The 16,453-nt window shown below is 33.9% G+C and overlaps 1 long non-coding RNA gene across 4 annotated transcripts in view; it reads left to right on the top strand.

Moving 5' to 3' along the window:
* The window catches only part of LOC105750400, a 59,064-nt gene that overhangs the window by 19,334 nt on the left and 23,277 nt on the right, over positions 1-16,453 (top strand). The window contains exon 2 of one of the 4 annotated variants that reach the window (XR_004233803.1): positions 13,887-13,998. The exons of the other annotated variants lie outside the window; for them this stretch is intronic. This is a non-coding gene — a long non-coding RNA (uncharacterized LOC105750400). The remainder of the gene's footprint in view (positions 1-13,886; positions 13,999-16,453) is intronic. 4 annotated transcript variants of the gene reach the window in all.

The raw sequence follows: 16,453 nt of genomic DNA, 5'->3' as shown, positions 1-16,453 counted from the left end.
TATTCATGGATTACCATGGATTCATGGTAAGTTCTCATTATACATTTTCTGTAGTGTATCTGTCTTAAATTCATTACAATACTTATCTATTACATATTTATGTTGCAAAGGGATTTTTTTTTGCTCATCTTTGGAAAAACCTACACATGAGCCACATATAAATTTTATATTAGAGATTTGATAGGAAGGAAGATGAAAAAGAAGGAAACTCTGCCTTTGGAGACACAACTCCAGATTGGACTGGAATTATGTGATTTTAGAGTCATTGGGAGTCTTGGGCCAGAGATTATACTTATATATAGTTTCCCCGTATAGAATGTTTTGTTTTCATGTCTCTAGCACCCATCATAGTGGCTGGCATCTAATAAGTGCTTAATAAATGTTTGTTTATCCATTGATTGATTGACTTTGACACTTAGTAGTTGAATGACCACAAACAAGTTATTTAACCTGGATTAGTTTCATTTTCCTCATTTGGAAAATGGTAATAAATGGTAATAATAATAATAATAATAATGGTAAAAATAATATAGTATTTATGTCATATGATTGTGAGTATGAAATGAAATAGAAACACATGGGAATTTTAAATGAAAGTTCATAATGTAGGTAAGCAGGAGGCAGGTAAAAATTTTTCCATTTTGTGTATAGAGGTTATGGAGTGGAGTCAGACTTTTCCTATACCTGGTGTTCACAAGAATAATGGCATTAGTCACAAAATGATGAGGTCTTTTCTGAATTCCAGGACCATATCATCTACTATCTATTGGTTACCTCATCTCTACTAGATGTACCATACAGATATCTCAAACTCAACAGGACTCATTCTTGAGAGCACCATTATTCTTCCAGTCACTCCAGATCCATCACCACAATGACATTCTTAATTCTTTTGTTTGCACCTTATATCTAATCATTTATCAAATCTCAACGCCTACTTCCACAATATATTGTGTGCCTTCTCTTTACTCATACAGTGACCTCATGAGTTCAGGCACTTTTGACCTTTTACATTTTTGTAATGGCCTGTTGATCTATTAGCCTTCTGTCTTCTATCTCTAATCCATCTTTAAATAAATTGATAATAAATTAAATAAATTGTATTCTGGATTCTGGAGTTCAGATTCTCCAGCCTCTCTCCTTAGTCCTGCAGTCAAGTGACCCTAACTTCTCTCCCTCAGCCCTTTAATCCTTGCCTACGATTTACCTCACAACCAAGCATTCAAAACACTCCAATGGTGAGGAGAGCCATTATCTCACATCGAATAGGTAATTAGCCTTAAGTGCTCTTTTGTCTGATTCCAGAATACCTTTTACAAAGTTTCAGCCCTCTACAAACTTAGACACCATGTGGTCCAATCCTCTAATTTTATAAATGAGAAAGTAAGGTCCAGAAAAGATAAGTTACTTGATCAAGATCACATAAACGGTAAATAGGAGAATCTGAATTATAAAGTCCTTGTACTCCAAATCTAATTTGTCTTTTGCTTGTTTTACCACAGACTTCTGACATCAAGGGTGGTTACTGAATTGGTAAGATTTTTGATATCTTCAGTGGTTTTTTCCCCCCCCTTTTATGTCATTGTGGTCAATTGGTAAATGTTTTTTTTGGTTCTTTTTTCTTTACTCATTGCATTACCATGTGCTAGTGGGAATACTTTTTGGTAGAATGGATCCACCTACACACGTAGTATTTTCCTTAAGTTGATATAAGTTGTTGCCTTTACTTTCTCATTCTGGATCTTTCCATAAATAATGAAGATAGTCCTCATTTTCAAAACTCAGGCCTACTTCCTGGTTGTATGAAATCTTAATGTTGCTTTGGGTGACCCGTCATATTGCATAGCAAGTATATGTACTATTTCACAAGAGCTTTCCTTAAGTTGGCCACTGAATTGTTTGTCAAGACTTTCTTTACATTAAGCTTTGAAATAGGAAGAATAGAAAGAAATCTTTCTCTTAAGGTTGTACTTCTAGATGTAGGATATTTTTGTCTTCACACAGAGATAAGTTTGTCTTCTCTGGCAGTCAGTTCTGTTCTGGCTGCAGGGTTTTTTTGATATTGAATCAGTATTTGGATTAAGGTGACTAAAGCCCTATACCTTCTTTGATCTAATTGCTACTTCCTCAGAATAGAGCTGAGCATAAAGTATTAGTATGCATAAGTAGTTTAAAAGTTAATGAAACAATAAATGAGCATATGCAAATAACCTGGAACTTTAAGGATCAAAAAATGGCTGGAAGATCTACTATTCCTTATTCCAAGTGAAATTTTATTTTAAATATATTCTGTATATGCAGTTTCACAGGCCTGTTTTCCACTTTTCTAGTTGGAAGTGCTACAGAACTCATGTATAATTCTTATCTTAATTGACTTCAAGACATAGATAAATAAGGTTAGATTTGTATGAATTCCCAGGTCACAATCAGTCTCTAAACCCAAGAATTCCCTCTTCTAACGAGCAAAGGCTATCTTAAAAGTCTCTCATTTCAGATTTCTTCTTTTTGTTCTTCTTCCAGACTGTCCTTCATTTCAGTATATTTGTATTTCCAGCTTGTAGTTCTCTCTTTTAACTTCTTTGGAAAGATTTATCAGGAATTCAAGTTTCATTGTTTTTATTTTCTTAATTATTTCTACTGAGCAGGCCATAAATGCCACAATTTATTTAACATCTTACTTTTCTCAACATTCTTATTTCTCTCTTGAATCATTCTAGAATATCCTATTGCAATTCCATACTCTCTTGGGAATCTACTTAAAGTTCTGTGTTTCATGATGTCTTGATTCATTTTGTCATACAGTATTTATTTAGAGAAATATGTAATCTTTTAGATGTCTTCCTTTCCAATTTTAGTATCTTCATTGATTTATCTTTTTGTAGCAAAGCTTATGCTCTTAGCTGAATTTTCTTCCTGTTGATCTTTTTTCATGTTTAGCATTTTCTCTTACATTCCCTTGTTACTCACTTTCTGACTCCTTCTTTGATGATGGGTTTACCCTGAGACTGGACCACAAGATTATCTCAACCTCCTCCCATATTGGAGAATTACCTTTTTATTAACCACAGTCACTTCTCCAAATAGATTCTAGGGAGGCAAGACTGATTCCATATGATCCCACTACCCTTTTCTTTTTAAACTCAGTACTCCTATACATATTGGTCCCCTGCCCCAATTTCTTTCTTTACCTGGTCATACTGAAATAACATCTTTCATCTTTTCAACGGTTGGCGGGGACTGTATTCTGGGAAAAATCCCTGAAACTTTGGCTAGGCAAAAGAAGTAAAATTTCTTTTCTCTGATGTCCTTCTCCCTGTGCCCACATGGCTAGGCAGAGTTGATGCCTGATGCCTGCTATAACAGAAGAATGAAGAAAAATGGAAAGTTGAGGGTGCTGTAAGAAATTCTGCAATAAAAAGAAATTCCTGAGTTTGTCCCAAAGCACAAGACTATAGTTTAGTTTGGTAACCCTGTTAGAATGTGGAGGCTGTTATGGGAGGGGTGCTGAGTGAGCCCATTTTGGATCAGTTTTCCATTGCTATTTCATAAGGCAATTACTTTATTGGACTTTTTGCTTTTCTATCCTGTGGGTTCAGTTATAAATTATCTACCTCAGATATGTTCCTCTTTTGAGGTATTTTTAAGACTTAGTGGACCCTTGGGGGAAAAGTGTAGTCCTCCATTTTGTTGATTACATGATCTTGATTGTCTTTCTTTTATATGAGCTAAAAAAATCACTTTTAAGAGAGAAATCCCACAGGTGATGGTTACAGAAGATTTTCATATAACAACAATAATGATGTAGTCTACTATTTTTGAATTATTATTATTTTTTATCCACAGAAAGGCTAGTTTCATTGTTAGCAATAGATATTTCTCTTAGATCAGAATTGACATTAGTCAGTAATACAACATGAATTTTTCAAATGTATATGACATTTCCCACATTGAGCTAAATGTTGGAGATAAAGGCTAAAACATGATACCTTCATTCAAGAAGATCACATTTAAAAATGGAAGACAAAATGCATAGAAGGGCTAGTTTCATTTTTAGCAGAATTGACATTAGTTAGTAATACAACATGAATTTTTCAAATGTATACTACATGCCCCACATTGTGCAAAGTGTTGGGGATAAAATAAAGACTAAAACATGGTCCCTTCTTTCTTTTTTTTTTTTTTCCTTTTTTTATTATAGCTTTTTATTTACAAGAAATATACGTGGGTAATTTTTCAGCATTGACCATTGCAAAACCTTTTGTTCCAACTTTTCCCCTCTTTCCTCCCACCCCTTCTCCCAGATGGCAGGTTGACCAATACATGTTAAATATGTTAAAGTATAAGTTAAATACAATATATGTATATATGTCCAAACAGTTATGTTGCTGTACAATAAGAATCGGACTTTGAAATAGTGTACAATTAGCCTGTGAAGAAAATCAAAAACGCAAGTGGACATAAATAAAAGGATTGGGAATTCTATGTAATGGTTCATAGTCATTTCCCAGAGATCTTTCGCTGGGTGTAGCTGGTTTAGTTCATTACTGCTCTATTGGAACTGATTTGGTTCATCTCATTGTTGAAGAGGGCCACATCCATCAGAATTGATCATCATATAATATTGTTGTTGAAGTATATAATGATCCCCTGGTTCTGCTCATTTCACTCAGCATCAGTTCATGTAAGTCTCTCCAGGCCTTTCTGAAATCATCCTGCTGTACATTTCTTATAGAACAATAATATTCCATAATATCCATATACCACAATTTATTCAGTCATTCTCCAATTGATGGGCATCCACTCAGTTTCCAGTTTCTGGCCACTACAAAGAGGCCTGTCATAAACATTCTTGCACATACAGGTCCCTTTCACTTTTTTAAAATCTCTTTGGGATAAAAGCCTAGTAGTAACACTGCTGGATCAAAGGGTATGCACAGTTTGATAACTTTTTGAGCATAGTTCCAAATTGCTTTCCAGAATGGCTGAATATATTCACAATTCCACCAACAATGTATCAGTGTCCCAGTTTTTCCACAACCCCTCCAACATTCCGCATTATCTTTCCCTGTCATTCTAGCCAATCTGACAGATGTGTAGTGGTATCTCAGAGTTGTCTTAATTTGCATTTCTGTGATTAATAATGACTTGAAGCATCTTTTCATATGGCTAGAAATAGTTTCAATTTCTTTATCTGAGAAATGTCTATTCATATCCTTTGAATGGTCCCTTCTTTCAAGAAGTTCACATTTAAAAATGGAAGACAAAATGCAAATAATTATAAACATGCAAGATACATACAGTTCTTATTAAAGATTATCTCAGAAGGAAGTCAACATTACATAGGAATTGATGCCCTAGGTTTGTCACAGTAATATGAGAAAATAAGTAGGGGTACGAATTAATATATGATCTCAATTTATATATAACTAAGAGGGTTGAAACACTGTATTATTCAGTGAATGAGGTCCTCTAATGATGGATCAAGGACAAGGATGCAACTTGAACCTTGGTAGTCTGGTTTCTAAATTATAATAATACTTGTTATTTATGTAGTACATTGAGATTGGCAAACATTGGCACCATATTTAACAAATATCATCTTATCTTAGCCTCACAACAACCCTGGGAGGTAGGTGCAATTATTATTCCTATTTATAGATGAAGAAACTGAGACAGACAAAAGTTAAGTGATTTGCAAAGGAGATCATATAGCTAATAAATGTCTGAGGCTGGATTAGAACTTGGGTCTTCATGATTCCAGGTCCATCTCACTATCTACTCTGCCACCTCACTGCCAGATCAATTTCTGTTCCTTTACTTCACTGAGAGGTTTCCTATGCTTGATAATTTAAAGCAGCTTTATGCATTAATTATAGTGGGCTAGTTATGTATGAAACATTTCTATAATTGCCCTTTCCCTCAGTTTATTGTGCTTTTTATTATTTGTATAACAAAGAAAACAATGTCTTTAAGCATTTGCTGTCTCACTACCAACCTGGGAAGCAATGACAAGTTGTAGAAAATGCATTATTCTTAAAGACAGAAGATCTGGATTTAAGCACTGAGTCTATCCATTACTAGCTTTGTAATCTTGGTGAAATTATAACTTTTATAAGTCTCAGTTTCTTTATCTATAAAATAGAGGTGACAATAATTGGATTATTGATTTCCAGGACCAAATAGATAATTGTAAGGACCAAATAGATAATTAGTAAACAAACAATCATTTATTAGATATATTTACTTTATGACAAACATTGAAATAAGTTCTGGAAATTAAAAAAAAAAAGATAACGTAGTCCCCAACTTCAAGAAGTTGACATTTTAATGGAAAAGATAATATACATATATGCATACATTAATACAGAGTATATGGAAAGTAGCTTTTAGAGATAAAGGCATCTAGAATGTACTGAGAAAGGTCTTCTGTAGGTGACACTGGGTTTGAGTCTTAATGAAAGGCATATATTTTATAAAGCAGAGATTAGGAGAGAGAACATTTCAAAGATGAGGGTTAACCAGTGTAAAAGCATGGAAATAGGAAACAGAACATGTATATATGAGGAGCAGAAGCAGAGCTGTATCACTAGACTACAGAATGTAGGAAATCAAGTCACATCAAGGAACATCAATAAAATTTCATTATCTCCTATCTTGTGCTAAAGTCTGAGAACACACACACACACACACACACACACACACACACACATACAATATAAACTCATGTAAAAGAACTCATCTTTTAAGGGGGAAGACTTTTAATGAGTGAAGGCAAATAGCTATATGCAAACAAGATATAGAAAAAATAAATTGGAGATAATCTCAGAAAGAAGGTACTAAAATTAAGAACTATGAAAGGCTTCTCAGAGAAGATGGCATTTTAGGTGGGACCTGAATAAAGCCAAGATAGTTAGGAAATGGGAATTTAGAAGGAGCAGATTTCAAGCATGGAAGTAGTAAAAAACATCAGGAGATGAAAGGTCTTATACAAGGGATAGCAAGGTATATAGTCATAGGATCAAAGAATACATGTGGAGGGAATAAAGTGTAAAAACACTGGAAAGAAAGAAAGGCTAGGTGATGATGGACTTTAATCCTAAGGAGGAGTGAAGAAGTCAGATGGTGGGAGCAATTCAGAGTTGAGGTATGACAAAGCATAATTATTAACAGAACAAGGGAACAAATGATTAAAGAATAAAGGGTAATATAGAGTTGAACTGATTCACTAATGGGTGCATGATGGGAAAGAAGCATGTAGTCAAAGAGTGGGTGAGGGCCTACATGAGTACTATAGTTAAAGAGACTGAGGTTACTATGAAGACAAATGGTAAATTTAGGGAGAAGTAAGATATGTGGAGAGATAGAAAAATAAAAATCATGATTAGAAAAAGGAAATTAAGAATTATGGGAAAGGGAAGTGGGACATTTGAGGATTGTGACAAGGGTGTAAACATATTTGCATATATGTGGGTATGTTCAAGGCAGCAGCTAGATAGTGCAGTAGATAAGAATTCTTGGTTTGGGGTCAGGAAGACTCATCTTCCTGACTTCAAATCTGGCCTCAAACATGTAACCCTAACCAAATCACATAATCCTCTTTTGCCTTAGTTTCTTCATCTGTAAAATGCGCTAAAGAAGGAATGGCAATCTATTTCAGTGTCTTTGCCAAGAAAACCTTAAATGGGTTATGGAGGGCGAAATATGACTGAAAAGGGATGGGGAATGTTCAAAAATATAGACAAAGTGAACCTTAGACGATACACTGCTGAAAAATAGTGGTACAGAGGGAGGCTAGCAATGGATAAGGGAAGCAAGGATTTTTCAGATTCCAACTTAACCAATGAGTCAAGGGCTCATGAATTCTCACCAATGAGAATGAAGCCAGAGCTAGAAAAGGTGACCAGGGGTAGTATCATGGCAAGGATCCTGGTCTGTCTGAATTCAAAAAGATGGAAGCAGCAAAAGAAGAAGTGATATGAGGTTTTTTAAAAGTAATTATGAGTAAATATTTTAAAAGGTATTGTAGAAGGTGAAAGGCCTATCTAGAGTGGGAGATTGAAGGGGAATGGGTAGATTGTGGAGTTGAGATGAAAAGGAATGAGGGAACCAACAGCAAGAAAGTGGGGGTTGTTCCTTGAAGTAGGCAAAGGTTCAGTAACACAAGAACTTAACTGAGTAAGAGGTAGTGGGAGTATGCTAACCATTGAGGAAGGAGTACAGGCAGAGCAACTTTAAGGTCCATCGATGAAGACAGATGATTAGAAGGTTAAAGGTCAATCCTCTAGGTTTCAGCAAAGCCATCAGCTTCCCAATCTGATTTAGTTTTGTGTTATAGGAGGCTACCTAGAAGCTCTTCTTTCAGGAACTATGAACAGGGTAACATGTTCTCAGTAAGAAAGCTATGGGTAATTAGGGATCATCCTGCCATCTGAAAGCTTAGGGAGGAGGCAGGAGATTGTGTACTATAGCCAGCCACAGTAAGCCTTGAAAATGTATGTCAGTGATATGTAAATTATTCATTTAGCACTTACTATGTACTGAAATTTATAATAGGTACTCTAGAGGATATAGAAGAAGTGGATGACACAATGTGTGTCTTTAAAGGATACAGTGTATATTCTTATAGTCTTGTTATTATTGAGTTGCTTCAGTCACTTTTGACTTGGAACTTTTTGGCAAAGATCCTGGAGTGACTTGTCATTTCCTTCTTCAGCTCATTTTACAAATGAGAAAACTGAGGCAAACATGGTTAAGTGACTTGCCAGGGTCATAGAGCTGGGAAATGTCTGAGGCCAAATTTGAATTCAAGTCTTCTTGACCCTAGCAGATTGTGGTGCCCTATCCACTGAAGCATGCTGCTCCCTTATTGTCTCAATGAGGATACAAAATATGTTTCATGCATACATATACATATGTGTGTATATACATGCATATAAATTTTTCTTGTGAAAGTTTTAACTCTAGATTATAAACTTCTGAACAGTGACTATAACTATTTCCTTTTCATATATATATATATACATATATATATATATATATATATACACACACTATATATATAGAAACTGCATAAGATTTTTGTAAAAATTTTTTTTTAGTTTTATTATAAAATTATAAATTATTTTATATTATTTTAATATAATTGGTTTCACTCATAATTTTATATATATTTACTTTATGAATTTTAAAACAATTCTTTCAAGAAGGGATCCATATGCTACACAAAAGGTTAAGAACCTTTAGCCCAGGAGAAAGAGTATTTGAAAAGATTTTGATTTGAACTCTGAATAGGTGCACTGGAATCAGACAACCGAGTCTTAAGGCTAATTACCTATTGGACAATATTAGCATATGCTTGGAAAAATGGCCCTTCTCACTATTCTGCGCTGGCTCGATCTTTCGATGTATACAGATAATTGTAAAAGGGATTAGGGAGTGGAGTAAGACAAGCCAGAGTCACTTTGGAGGAGGACAAGGAGAAGGGAGGTCGTGGAGAGCATGTGGAAGTTTTGTTGACCCCTTTCACTTCTCCTTCTAAAGACCAAGGACTTTTGCTTATCCTGACTCTGGCTGATTCTGAGGCCTCCAAGAAGCTAACCTGGACTTCAGAGAATCCTGTCTGCCATTTCTCATCTCTTATGATGATCAAATCTCTTCCTATTTCCATGTCAATTTTTTTATGTGTAACATGGAGTTGGGCTACCTGATATTTAATAACTCATTTAGCTTTGATATTTTATGGTTTGGTTTGGTTTGGTTTAGAGAAAACTTTATTCTATATAGAGCATAGTTCAGATTAGTGATATCAAACTCAAACAGAAATAGGATCCACTAACATAAAGATTGCTATAGGCTCCATATTGACTTAGTTTTAAAGTTAATGATATTGATACGTTTTTGTATTTTTATTTATTTTTGTCAAATACTTACAAAACATTTTAATTTAGTTTCAGACTTCACTAGAGAGTGTTGTGGGCTGTTTGTGGCTCCCAGGTATTTGTTTGACACTTCTGGTTTAGAAGATTCATTTTTTTTTTTTTTTTTTTGCCAAATCTAAAGTATAACCTGGAACAAATCAGCAAATATCTCTCCATCAGTGTTTTGATCTTGGCCACATCTTATAGCTTCTTTTCAGCCTAATTGACTCTTTGTTGTCTTGACATCCAATCAATCAATCAGCAGACATTTGCTAAGTATCTATCATATAACAGGCATCATAACAAGCATTTCACAGCAAATACTGAGATATTATTGTGCCTGAACCATTGCAATAGCTTGCTAATTGGTTTCTCTATTGCCAGTCTTTCCTCTTTCCAATCTTTCCTTGTTACAGCTGCCAAAATAATCTTTCAAGAATCAGCTTAGGTATCATTTCATATCATGACTCAAATTATTTCATTTATCAAATTATCCCATATGTTCTAACTTTATTCAAGAGGTATCTCCTGAATAAAATGTAAACACTTTGTTTTTCTTTTTTCTTCTCTTTCTTTTCTCCTCTCCCCATTCTTCCCCCACTTTCCCCCATTTTTTCTCCTGCCTTCTTGTCCTCTTTCGCTCTCCTTTCCTCATGTTCCCTTCCTTTCCCTTCCTTTTTTTGGGGGGGGGCACATCTAAAGCAAATCAGATATAATCAGACATCTTTCCATCAGTGTTTTGAAATTGGGCACATCCTATAGCTTCTTTTCAGTTTAACTGACTCTTTGTTGTCTTGATATCAAATCAATCAATCAAAAAGCATTTGCTAAGTACCTATTATATAATAGGGATGGGTATTATTGTCCCTCCCCTCCTTTCCTCTCTTTTCTCCTCCCTTCCCTTCCTTTCCCTTCTCTTCTCTTCCTTTCCCTTCCCGTCCCATTTCATCCCTTCCCTTCCTTTCCCTTTCCATTCCTTTCTCTTCATTTGATCTTGCATTTTGTAATTAAATGATAAGCACTTGAAGAAAGGTGCCAGCCAAATTGTACAAGTGTAGAAAAGAAGAAAGATGATAGAGATATCATGGAGTTCAAATTAATATCTGAATGCTCAAAGAAGTGAGGGAAGAATCAAGGACAAGTCCAAATTTGAGAACTTGATTGCTTTGTAGGATGTTGATGCCTTTAAAAATTGGAAAGTTTGGAAGAGGAGCTGACCTAGTGGGCAAGATAATTTGACTTTTTTTTGGATGTTCTGAATTTAAATTGCTGACAGTCCCTCTATGTGTAGATTTTCAACAGGTTATTAGTGATGTAGGATTGAATTTAGGAAAGAGATTAGAGTTGATATTATCTGTAGTTTCTTTCAAGGGACAGCTTTAGAAACACACTAGCGCTTTTAAACATGAGACCTTTTCTGCTTCTCCCAAGTTCTAGTACCTTCCTCCCCCTTACCCCCCACAATTTTTCTATCTATGTTGTGTATATCTATTTATGGACAGTTAGGTGTCTCATTGGATAGAGTGCTGGGCCTGAAGTCAGAAGACATTTTCCTGAGTTCAAAGCTCGCATCAACTTTGTGACCCTGGGCAATTGTTCATGAGTGATCAATTAATGTTAACTGAGAAATTACTTAGAGCTAGATGAAATCTTGACATATCAAAGTAGAAACAAAGTAGTAGGTATTGGGTAGGTATTCTCTTTATGGCTTCAGAATAGACTGAAGAATCTGGTACAGTCTGTCTCTGCTGACAGTCCATTTATTTGCAATCTGATATTTTAGCAATATCTATTTCAGGAAGTTCCTTGGGTTGGAGGGTTTACCATTTGCCATAATGGCTGAGTTCTTTTTGTGTTCATACTTTGGCTTTCAATAGTCAACTAAATCCTTTCTTTTATATGAGTCCTTTGTTAGTCCCTGACACCCCACTGCTAGTGCCGTTGCTTCTGAAATTACTTCACACACATATATGTAATATAATATATATATATATATATACATATATTATATATTTTATACCCATATAGTATATTTATTATTTCTCTTCTAGGTACATCGTTATTTGCATATTTTCCCCATTAAAATGTGAAGGACATCCTTGAGCTATAGAAACTTTGTTTTTGCCTTTCTTTGTATACTCAGAGCTTAGCACAGTGCTTGGCAAAGAGTAAGCACTTAATAAATGCATGTTGACTGGTTGACTTTCCTTAATCTTGTTAGTCTTTATACTCATGGCAGAAACCTCAAGACCTGTTTGCTTGCCAGCATTTCTGTTCTCACTCTTCATTCTGTCCTCTCATCACATGGCCTCTTGTGGCTCAGGCCTCGGCAAATGTTTCTCAGTTGCTTTCCACAGCCCTGCCTGACCTGACCCTTGTTTGCTCTCCTGAGGATTATATCCAGTGCCACCAGAACAAGCTGCTGCTTAAATTGTAGAGCAGAAAATTGGAGGTTCCAAGGTAGCCTATTAAAATAAAAACAATGATTTCTCAAGAATGAAGATTTATAAAGATTTTGTTCCCAATATTTTCTCCCCAGGAATACATTCAGAATTTTGTCATGAGGATAATCATATCTCCTGGCAATGGACCATTGCTAAAGCAAAGAAGTAGCAGCTCTAGATCCAGCTGCCTTGGTGGCTCAAGGTAGTGAGGTGGCTAGTCTTACAGCCTCTTACTCTGTGTAATTTTGTTACTGTTCAGTTATTTTGATTCTGTTTAACCTTTTGTGGCCTCATTTTTTGGGGCAAAATTACTGGAGTGGTTTGCCATTTCCTTTTCCAACTCATTTTAGAGATGAGGAAACTGAGGCAAATAGGGTGACTTTTTCAGTCACACAGCTAGTAAGTATCGGAGGCCAGATTTGCAAGGTGTTTTTTTGGGGGGTGGGGGGACGGAAAGGCACTAGAAGTTGGGGAAATCAGGAAAGATCTTGTGTTTAAAGGTGTTAGTATGTGCTTAAAACTGTGTCTTGAAGGAAACAATAGATAGATGAAGAGGTGAAGAGGGTTGGAATATCAAGCCCAATGACTTCCTGTGAAAAGGCAGAGATGGGAGGTAGAATGTCATTTATGAGGAACAGTAAGAAGATGGGGTTGATGGAACTGGGTAGTGCAAAAAGGGTACGGTCATCTGGGGCCAAGTTGGGAAGAGCTTTGAAAGTTAAACAGAAGATTTTATGTTTGATATCAGAGGGGATAAGGAAACACTAGAGCTAATTGAGTAGGGGACTGACATGGTGGGACCTTCAATTTAGGAAGTTTTTGGAATTTGGTAGTTTGCTAGAGCATGCATTGGAATGAAAAGGGATTTGAGGTTGGGAGACATTTATATTAGTCTAGGTATAAGATGTTGAGGGCCTGAATTAAGAATAGTGAGTTTAAAATGAGGTAATGAATTGGAGTAGAGAGAATCTTGAGACAAAAAGAACAGTCAGGAGGCTACTACAATAAGTTAGTTAAGAGGTGATAAGATACTGAATTATGGTGGTATCCTACTAGCAGGTCAGATAAAAACAGTAGGTAGGCTGTTTCTGTTGTAGTAACTACCTAGCTTCAGAGCATTTTACAAATAGATAACCACATATTAAGATTAATATTATTATTGTTATTTTTTTTATCAGTAAGCCATTCACAGGACCAGCTAAGTAGCACAGTGGATACAGCCTTGAACCTAACATCAGGAAGATTTGAATTTAAATTTGGCCTCAGACATTTACTAGTTGTGTGAGCCTGGGCAAATCTCTAAATTCTGTTTGCCTCAATTTTCTCATCTGTAAAATGAATGAGAAAGAAATGGCAAATAATTGCAGTATATTTACCAGAAAATGGGATCATGAATTAGACATAAATGAAATTACTGAACAACAACATGCATAGGAACTAAAGTTGTTATTGTTCCAGGGAAGATTACTTTGATAAAGCTATTATTATTAATCCTTCACTCCTTTCTTGTCCTATCTCTCTCTAGCTAACTTCACCATTATACCTCAGTTGAATTCTTACCTTGGAAGGTCCCTCCTCTTCTATATCCTATTCATTTTGGCAGATTCCTCCACCCCTGAGATTCTCTATTCCCAAAGGTGAGTTGTTTTCATACAGATAGCTCAAGGCAGCTGTCCTTCATACCTTTCTTGGCTGTGCCCTTCCTGACCCTTTGACTATCACTATCATATCCTGCATTGTTACTTCCTCCCATCTCCTCTCCACACTCACTTTTCATTTCCTTTGTATATATTATCATCTCCCCATTAGAACATGAACTCTTGGAATCAAGGATTATCTTTCTTTTTACTTGAATTTGTATTCAGTGTTTAGTCTTGTACGGGGCTTATAGTGAACACTTAATAAATGCTTATTGACTTACTGACTATTCACATTCCTTTGCTTTTTTGATATTCTTCCTTGTGAACAGTGAAGTGTGGAGAAAAGAATGGAAAAATAGAGATTATGATGGCAGTCAAAGTGCAATTAATAATCATATCTATGAACAGGATAAATTCAATTGTAATCTAGACAAGAACAGTAGAATGGATTAGAAAGTAGAATCCAACAACATATTGCATACAATAAATATAAATATTCCCATGAAGTTAAAATTAGTGTCTGGAACAGAATTTATTATGCCTTAAGCATAATAATAATAATAAATAAATAATAATATAAATAAAATAAATAAAATAAATAAAATAAATAAATAATAATAATAATAAATAAAAAGTAAGGATGAAAACCACAATCTCATCCTAGATAAGAGTAAAAATAGATAAAAAGGGATATTAAATAATAACAAAATTCAATATATATATATATACATATATATATCCCAAATTATATGCCATCTAAATATTTAAAGGGAAAAGTAATCAAACTAAGGAGAAAGCAAAATTATAATAGTTGTGTACCTTAATATTCCTGTATCAGACCTAAACAATCTATAAAAAATAAAAATTAAGTTTAATTCAATTATTAAGATGAGAATTACTGAATTCCTCAGTTTTGCAAGACTTTTTTTTTTATCAAAACTGATCATGTATAGGATACAAAAAAGTTTATTAAAAATCAGAAATATAAGTATATTAAACTTATTCTTTACTGACAATATAAAATGCAATAAAATGTCAAAAAATAAAGGTGATTCGAACTTAAATGAAGACTAACTAGTATAATCCTAAAGAATATAAAGCCATAGAAACAAAGAACTTATAGAAACAAGAGAAAATTTAATCTGAGACAAGGACTATAATACACAGAAACTTTTGGATTCAGACAAAACAATTGTCAAGACTTTTTATTTATATTTCTAAAATTATTTATTAATATTTAAGAGACATAAAAGATCAATAAACTGGGAATTTAAAAAAAATTACAAAAGGAACAAATAAAAACTCCTCCTCAACAACAATACACATACATACTAACTGAATAAACAAAGGAGTACAAAATAAAATTAAAAAAACCCTCAAACATGGAATTGGAAATTAGAATATGGAGCTGTTTTTAAATACATAAAATGAGTAATTTGATTTAAAAAAGGAAAGACCAAACAACAAAAATAAAATTGAATTCATTGTAGATGAATAGTAAATATTAGGAACTACATTGGCCAATCATGTAACTACCAACTGGTTAAAGAAACATAATTGAAATAATATTCATAAAAAATATAGTATCTCCAGACAAATAGGACAAGTAATAGATAATCTAATTTATCCTAACAAAAAAAATCAAACAAATCACAATGAACTTCTAAAGGATAGAAAAAGTATAGAACCATATGAATTTTTAAATGAATTCATTAAACAGTCAAAGAATAATTCCAATATTATATCTGTGTAAAAATGGGGATGGGGAAGGGATACCACTAAACTACCATGGAGTACATATAACTGATATTTAAGCCAGAAGAGGATAAATAGAGAAAGAAAATTTAAGACTAATTTATCTAATTAATATTAAAGTAAAGTATCAAATAAAACTTTAGAAATGAGACAACAGCAGCATTTAAAAGATTACATGCTCTGACAAAGTTGGATTATTTTAAATATGTAGGGTTGCTTTAATTAATGGTGTGTTTTTCTTAAAATGTTAAACAATATCTATCTAAATGAATGTGTAGAATTGTCTTTAAAGAGAAAACACTAGAAAGCTTTCTGATAAAAATATATTAATATATGTAATATACATAATATATTAATATATATTAATTTTCATTATAATAGAAATGCTATTATAAAAAGATGAAATAAAGAAATTGAGGGAATAAGCATAGGCAAAGAAGAATCAACATTAGCACTTCTTTTTGGTCAGTGATAAAGGTTCTAATAATGAGGCATTAACTAAAAGATTTAATTAAAAATTCATTGTAACCATAACTTCAATATAATAACAAGATATGTAATAAACCTACCAAATTTTCAGTCTTTTTCAATTTTATTAACAAAAAATAATTTATTAAAAAATTAATTAATTGAAAAATGAAAAGAGAAATATAAGAGAAAAATAAGAAATATAAGAGAAATATAATATTAAATATAT

This window comes from Sarcophilus harrisii, chromosome 4 (assembly GCF_902635505.1).
Source record: "Sarcophilus harrisii chromosome 4, mSarHar1.11, whole genome shotgun sequence".
Taxonomy (NCBI): Eukaryota; Metazoa; Chordata; class Mammalia; order Dasyuromorphia; family Dasyuridae; genus Sarcophilus; species Sarcophilus harrisii.
This window is presented reverse-complemented; position numbering and strand designations above follow the sequence as displayed.